This window comes from Otolemur garnettii, unplaced genomic scaffold (assembly GCF_000181295.1).
Source record: "Otolemur garnettii isolate 467f Iridium unplaced genomic scaffold, OtoGar3 scaffold00109, whole genome shotgun sequence".
Taxonomy (NCBI): domain Eukaryota; kingdom Metazoa; phylum Chordata; class Mammalia; order Primates; family Galagidae; genus Otolemur; species Otolemur garnettii.
In genome coordinates, this window is record NW_003852504.1 from 2,164,637 (window position 1) to 2,173,048 (window position 8,412).

The following is an 8,412-nucleotide window of genomic DNA, read 5'->3' on the forward strand; positions in this document are numbered from 1 at the left end:
TAGAGTGCTGTAGCATCATAGCTCACAGCAACCTCAAACTCTTGGGCTCAAGTGATTCTCTTGCCTCAGCCTCCCAAGTAACTAGGACTATAGGTGCCTGGCACTATGCCCGTCTATTTTTAGAGATGGGGTCTCACTTTGGCTCAGGCTAGTCTTGAACTGGTGTGCTCAGGCAATCCACCTGCCTTGGTCTCTCAGAGTGCTAGGATTACAGGTGTGAGCCCCCATGCTTGGCCTCTGGCTTGTTTTTCCATTTTTAGAAGAAATGAGGTCTCATTCTTGCTCAGGCTGGTTTGGAATTCCTGAACTCAAGCAGTCCATCCTTCTCGGCCTCCCAGAGTGCTAGGATTACATGTGTGAGCTTCCATGCCTGGCCAGTTGTCTGATTTTTCAATATCATTAACCAATAATTGTATTGGGTGCATTCTATGTGTGAAGGAAAATGTTTGAAGTTTGAGTTGCTGAGAAGCTTATAAATACACAACCATTAACCTTCCAGGATCTCACAGTATTTCTGGGGGTGAGAACATAAAGGAATTTTATAGTGCTGCAGATGTCAGAAGTGGGAGTTTGGAGCATGGGAAAGTTTCTGTAAGAGAAGAAGGTGGGAGTCTCTCAGAAGATGTATCTAGGTTGGGTAATGCAAGGGGCCTTCCTGGGAATGGCTGGAAGTGGAGCCTGGCTGATGTTGAGCCTTTTGATGGTGGAGCAGTGGAAGAAAAGGCTGGAACATAGGGGCTTGGGCAGTTAGAAGAATTGTGAAAGAGCTATAAAACATGTAACAATGACTCAGAATGGGACTGTAACCGGAAGAGATCCATTTTATAGACACTGAAGAACTTGGTAGAACAAGTTCTACCAAATAGAACTTGAGTTTATTAGAATTTGGTAATTGGATGGGTATGTTGGGGTCAGGAATAGGGAAGAGGGAAATATGCCTATATTTTTGAGCCTGGGAAACTAGGGAAATAGTAATAACATTACCCCAAATAGGGAGGTAAGGAGGAAAAACTGTTTGGGGGTGTGGGGTGGTGTTGAGAATCGGGGAGATGACTTGGCTAGGTAAATTGTTCAGCCTTTCCTTGAATGTAGGGATGCATTTGACTTCCTTAGCATTACCTGCAGAAGCTAGTAGTAAATGTTGTATACTATAGGTGCTAAATGGATGTTATTAGTAGAGATAGCTAATAGCCATCTTGGATGGCAGACCCTGGTTCTCCTTTCTGATGTTAAGTTCAGAGGGGTCTCTGGATCCCCACTGATTTTCAAGTCAGACTTATGGATATCTCTAGGCATCATCTTACTCACCCACTGCAAGCACATCTGTGGAGAATCTGACTTCTTCGTTTCTTTATTTTAGGCTCTCCCAGGGTGATCAACCATCTCAGTTTGCTCTGGGCTTGCCCAATTTAGTACCAAAAGTTAGGAGTCCCAGGAACTCTCACAGTTTTGGACCAACTGGGGCCTATTTCAGCTCTCCCAGCTTCAGAATAGATCTGCTGGAACCTACCAGCTGGATAGTTATTCATTTCATGTTCTCAGTCTGGATTGTTCTTCTCTTCGGTTGATCTTACTCTACTCTTTTGCTTCAGCTTCCTTATGAACGTTGATGACTGAGCCCCAGGTGTAGCCCCAACTGTCTCATTTCATAGTCATCTGAAGAAGCCAGCAAGATAATGCTGCATGCTAGTTTACCAGTTTGCAGTGGCTACTTCAAACCAACAGCTAAGCAACCTCATATTCTTAGAAGCAGATAAAACCCATATGCAATTTGTCACTGTTTAGCTTAGTTTTTGTTTTTTTTTCCTTTTTTGCAGTTTTTGGCCAGGGCTAGATTTGAACCAGCCACCTCCAGCATATGGGGCCTGGCACCTTACTCCTTTGAGCCACAGGCGCCACCCACTTTTTTTTTTTTATTGTTGGGGATTCATTGAGGATATAAAGAACCAGGTTACATTGATTGCATTTGTTAGGTAAAGTCTCTCTTATAATTGTTCCCACCCCTAAAAAGGTGTGTCACACACCGTGACCCCCCCCACCTGCCTTCCTCCCTTCTTCCTTCTCTATGCTCTTCCCTTCCCCCACCTACTCCCTCATTCCCTCTCTCTGTTCTTCCCTTCCCCTCCTCCCTCTCTCCTTCCTTCTCTCTGCTCTCCCCTTTCCCCACCTCCCTCTCTCCTTCCCTCTCTTAGCTCTCCCCTTCCTTCACCCCTCACCATGTACCAGATCATTATTTGTCCTCATATCAGAATTGAGTACATAGGATTCTTGCTTCTCCATTCTTGTGATGCTTTACCAAGAAGAATGTGTTCCACTTCCAAGTCCCATTTTTTGTTGTTGTTTTTGCAATCGCCACCGAAGTCTTCTTCATAAAGTCTTTTCCCAGGGTGATGTCTTCAAGTGTTTTTCCTATGCTTTCTTGTCACTGCTTAGTTTTAATTGCCAAGATAATTCTACGAAGTTAATCAGTAGCAGTTGGGTTGGAATAGGAGATAGGGCACAGACGGAATGAGGAGAAACTGCCATTGATGGATAACTTTTGTTCTGCTTCTAGTCAGGACATTGGTTATGTGGTGAGTCACTGAGAGTATGGTTGTCATTATAATCATAATGTTTCCATGAAGGCTCTAATATCTGATGTTCTGAGTGAGCTAGGCATACACAGCGAACTACCAGGTCTCAAGCTTCACTTTTAAAAAATCATGGTCCAAGACCAGATATTGATAGGGAAACATGCACGATGGATTAAAATTTTCAATATGGGGTACATCACACATTGCATGTCAACCATCTCTTCTACTGATTTCTAGATATTTCCAGAGTGAAATCCATCAAGCAAATATACCTTGTCCCCTGAATTGTATTATTAGCTTCTTGAAGTAAGAGGACAAATCCTTATACTTCCGTCTACAGACCTTAGCTATACAAGACAACTATAGATGCTCAGTAAGGGCACATTAAATCAACCTGATCTGATGGGTGCAGGCACACCACGTTTCAAGCTAATTACTTCCTTAGAAGGTAATTGTGTGTACTTCGTGGGGTTGTGGGGAGAGGCAAGAGACTATATATGCAAATTACTTCATATATCATCTAGCATTGGGCTCACACCTGTAATCCTAGCACTCTGAGAGGCTAAGGTGGGTGGAGTTACCTGATATCACAGGTTTCAGACCAGCCTGAGCCAGAGGGAGACCTCATCTCTAAAAATAGCTGCGCTTGTGGCAGGCATCTGTAGTCGCAGCTACTTGGGAGGCTAAGGAAAGAGAATTGCTTGAGCACCAGAGTTTGAGGTTGCTGTGAGGTATGATGTCACAGCACGCTACCAAGCAAGGGCAACAAAGTGAGGCTCTGTCCCCTCCTAAAAAAAAAAAAAAAAAATATATATATATATATATGTAGTGTAAAAGACTGAAATTGGACCCGCACCTTTCTCTACTTACAAAATTGATTCAAGATGGATAAAGGACTTAAATTTAAGGTATGAAAAGATAAAAATTCTCAAAGAAAGAATAGGAAAAACACTGGAAGATATTGGCCTGGGGAAAGACTTTATGAGGAAGACTGCCATGGCAATAGTAACAACACCAATAATAAACAAATGGGATTTAATGAAACTGAAAAGTTTCTGTACAGCCAAGGAGACAACAGCCAAAGCAAATAGACAACCTACTCAATGGGAAAGGATATTTGCTTATTTTGAATCAGAGAAAAGTCTAATAACCAGGATCTATGCAGAACTTCAATTAATTTATAAGGAAAAAATCCAACAACCCCATACATCAATGGGGAAGAGACATGAATAGAATCTTCTCTAAAGCCGACAGACGAATGGCTACTAAGCACATGAAAAAATGCTCATCATCCCTCATTATCAGAGAAACGCAAATTAAAACCACCCTAAGATATAATCTAACCCCAGTGAGAACGGCCTATATCACAAAATCTCAAAACTGCAGATGCTGGCGGGGATGTGGAGAGAAAGGAAAGCTTTTGCACTGATGGTGGGACTGCAAACTAATACAACCTTTTTGGAAGGAAGTATGGAGAAACCTTAAAGAACTCAACCTAGACCTCCCATTCGATCCTGCAATTCCATTACTGGGCATCTATCCAGAAGGAAAAAAAAAAACCTATTATTATAAAGACACTTGTACTAGGCTGTTTATTGCAGCCCAATTTACAATTGCTAAAATGTGGAAACAGCCTAAATGCCCTTCAACCCAGGAATGGATTGGCAAGCTTTGTTATATGTATACCATGGAATATTATTCAGCCATCAAAAACAATGGAGATTTTACTGCATTTGTACTAACCTGGATGGAGGTGGAACACATTATTCTTAGTGAAGCATCACAGGAATGGAGAAGAAAGAATCCTATGTATTCAACTTTGATCTGAAGACAATTAATGACAATTAATGACATGGTGGGGCTTGGGGGAAGGGGATACCAGACAGAGAAGGAGGGAGGGGGTGTAGGCAAGGAAAAAAAAAAGAAACAAACTAATGACTAATTCTTATATAAATTGTATTTAATTTGGACCAAAGTACATTACTTAAACATTAATTTTTAAGTCAACATGTTAATATGTTGTTTATCATATTGCATTCTCATTTATAAGTGAAATATGTTTGTAATTTCCCCTTTATAATAATATATTTTCTCCAATTTTAATATCAGGTATATCCAGATTAAGTAGAATGATTTTGAAGTATTTCTTTTTCTATTATCTATAAGATTTGGCTTGATCTGTCTTTTTGAAATTATCTGTTACTTTCACTTATAAATATTAGTTGTCTATTTTTTTTGAGACTTTGAAGAAAACAAAATAAGAAGTTAAGTGATCAAAGTATTCTATAATAGACATATTTCAATCTGACAATGTGAATGTTACTTTCTTTGCATTATTTCTATTATTATTGCTTAATATTTTGTTGTAGCAATCATCTGATCTCTTTTCTGAATGTATTTATCTTCATTCTTTCTTTATGAGGTTTTTGTTCTCAGTCCTTATGTTACATATTGTTGTCATTAAATTTAGCCTTTTTAATTCTGTAAAGGCAAAAGTGGAAACCTAATATACACATGTATAAATAAGAAAAATTAATAAAAAAAAATCTAGCACAGGGTGGCGCCTGTGGCTCAGTGAGTAGGGCGCCGGCCCCATATACTGAGGGTGGCGGGTTCAAACCCGGCCCCAGCCAAACTGCAACCAAAAAATAGCCGGGTGTTGTGGCAGGCGCCTGTAGTCCCAGCTACTCGGGAGGCTGAGGCAAGAGAATTGCTTAAGCCCAGGAGTTGGAGGTTGCTGTGAGCTGTGTGAGCCACAGCACTCTACCAAGGGCAATAAAGTGAGACTCTGTCTCAAAAAAAAAAAAAAATCTAGCATAGTTTACCATATTATCTGCTCAATTGTTAGCTATTTAATATCAACTTCTGCCTTCTGCTCAACTAGGTGTCTTTGGAAAAGAGTGAGTGTAGCAACTCTCACACAAATCTGTGGTCATTCAATTCAGTCTGTAGAAGCACACTGGTCAGTTGCCTATGTGTTGGGATTGAGGGACAACAAAAAATTTACTATTTCACCTATCTGCCTCACTTTTCTACTGTAAGTCCTGAAGAGGGATGCATTTGATGGGGCTGTGTGTGAGCCCCACTGTGGGACTGGGAGCGAGGGATGAACTAAAGTCGCCACATCAGGCACCTTATTCAGTCTTCATTCAGCTAACCCAATCAGTGCCAGGCATCGTCCAGGGGCTAGGGGTCCTTTAATGGAACAGGCATGTACCATTGCCCCATTTCACAGAAGGGAGTAGCGAGGGAACCACACAACACGGAAAGCCGCCTCTGAACCAGTGCGCAGGCGCCACGCTCCGGCGCGAACTCCTCCTCAGGCGTCTCCAAGCTCTTCCGGCGCAAGCTCACCGACACCAATGAGCGCGCAGCGGCGGGGCCACGCATGCGTCACACAGCCACGTCGGGAATCTGAATCCTTACTGCAGAGCGCTAACCCTGGAAGATGAAGTAAGGACTGAACTTCGCTCCGAGGAAGCGGAGCGGGGATGGAGAGTGGCTCGCTGGGGTTGGGATGGTAGAGCGTCTGTGAGCCCGAGGCGGGAGGTGGGGGGCGTGTCGACCAGAACACCTAGTCCTCTAGTTTTGCGCTTCTTCAGCTTAGGCTGGGCCGCACTTATTTGTCCGCTTTTTCGCCTCCTCCCCACCCCCACCCCCACCCCCGGTGCAGCCCTTTAACTAAGGTGAAGCTGATCAACGAGCTGAATGAGCGAGAGGTCCAGCTTGGGGTGGCGGATAAGGTGTCCTGGCACTCTCAGTACAAGGACAGCGCCTGGATCTTCTTGGGTGAGGTCCTCATCTTTCTCTCACAGTGTTTCCTGGATTCTCTCCTGGCGCTCCTCCCCACATTCATCGCTGATCATTTTTATGCCCGTCTGCTGTCTGCCAGTGAATCCATGTGCCATACTTATTTTCTCCCCCATTTCTGGTTTGCTATCACTGCCAAATCAGTGCTCGTGAGAGTTACTGTTCCCCATTCACCGTTCTAAAGCTCAGAGACTGTTCTCTCTCTTTCACACACACGTATTATACAGATGAGGAACCTGAGGTGGAGAGAAGTTAAGGGACTTCCTTAAAGTCACTTGCTAGTAAGTGCAACAGTAGTAACTGTCAGAGTCTAGAACTCATGATCTTAGCCAGTACCCTATTTTATTACTAACCTTCCTTTACCATTCTCCTCCCTCAGAATTCACTTTCCTCCTCTATTTGGCTCCTGCTGTCTGTTGGTGACCATATTATCATCCCTGTATTCACTTAGTGTCATAACCAGTAATTCTACAGTTTTACTCTTCAAAGAGGTTATTGTACCAGACATTGTGCTAAACATTTATTATACATTTTTATTTAATTCTTATAACAGTTCTGTGAGGTAAGGACTAGTATTCCCATTTTTTCAGATGAGGAAAGAGAAGAATTTCTCTTTTTGCAAGAGAAATTACTCTATGAAATGTTTAACAGTGTTTTCATAATCCTTAGTCTATATGTATGTAGGTGGGGTTAATAACGACATTAAACAGCTTTTGTATAATAGCAGTTTGTGGCTAATGAGAAGATGAATGCAAGATATATTTGTGGAAGAAGACTTTGTCCATAGGCTTTTGGGTGTGAGGAGAAGGACCAAGTGATCAGATTGATTTGGTTAGTGGTAACTTTGACCTTCCCAAAGTTAATCACTTCCTTTTCTGTACTACTGGCATTTCTGTCATTGCATCAGACTACGATTTCCCTGTGGCTTATTCTTTGCACCCCCAGTGCTTGGCCTAGTGCATGGTACATAGTAGATACTTGGTAAATGTTCGTTGAACTGAAATATGTTTTTTTCTTCTAGGAGGGCTTCCTTATGAACTAACCGAAGGGGACATCATCTGTGTGTTCTCACAGTAAGTCCCCTTTCGTTTCCTGCCTTCTGAGTCAGCAGAGTAGTTTGCTTCCATGATGTATTTTGTGGCACAATAAAAGCCATTTATTTTAATTCTGTGATGAATGGCATCCCTATGTGGGAAGGGCTGGAGCTTCTGCTCTTGTCTCAGTCAGTCTCAGGTCATGGTTCTAGAATACTCTCATGTGGAAGATCCCAGCAGTTGGATAATTTGGAAGGCTGTCTTAGAGATTCTGGTCTATTTCTGTTGTTTTTCCTATGGAGGTTTGTTCATCTTGGCCTTATACTGGAACAGACTGGAATTCTCAGGAAGTTCTATCCCACCTCCTTGGGCTCCTGCAAACTAGGGATAACCCATGATCACAGGACCTTTCTGAATCCTCACCTGTGTGGCAGTGTAGGATTGGGACAAAGCACAAAAGAACTGGGGGAAAAAACAGAAGGTTTAGGTGGTAGTTTGCTTTCTTTGTTTATAGATGAATGTAACGTTAGTGGGCAGAGTCAGTCTCTTTACCCAGAGGCTGAGAATCACAGGCTGATGAGGAACAAGAATGAATAGGAGACTGTATATTCTTCATTTTTGCTATGAGATGATGGCAAGAGCACTTGGTGGGAGAAGGTGTTGGCAGCTCACACTGGTAGTAGCTGTTGGTGGCAGAAAGACTGGGCAGCTGACACATAACTCCAGAGCTAAACAGAGTGGTTAGACAGGTTAAGAGGACCTTGGCATCTTACAGAGGAAGAGGGTCACTAACTCTGGGTTTTGTAGCCCTTAGGAGCAAAGGACTGTTTCAGAGAAGTTGGACAACATGTACAGACAGAGGACTGTAGGCTAAGGAGCTGGCCAAGCAAACACTGGCAGAGGGATTGCTGTGGCAGGATGGTTGGGTAGCTTGTGGGGCAGCAGGCAGTAGGAAAAGATTAGGGCAATACTGGTGAGAGGGCTGTGGTAGAGGG

At 42.8% G+C, this 8,412-nt stretch overlaps 1 long non-coding RNA gene across 1 annotated transcript; it reads left to right on the forward strand.

Annotated features, from left to right (window-relative positions):
* The first annotated feature begins 5,980 nt into the window (after positions 1–5,980).
* On the forward strand, positions 5,981–7,459 carry LOC111727499. The gene is made up of 3 exons (XR_002775050.1): positions 5,981–6,026; positions 6,247–6,362; positions 7,405–7,459. It is a non-coding gene; the product is annotated as an uncharacterized LOC111727499 (long non-coding RNA).
* The last annotated feature ends 953 nt before the right edge of the window (positions 7,460–8,412 follow it).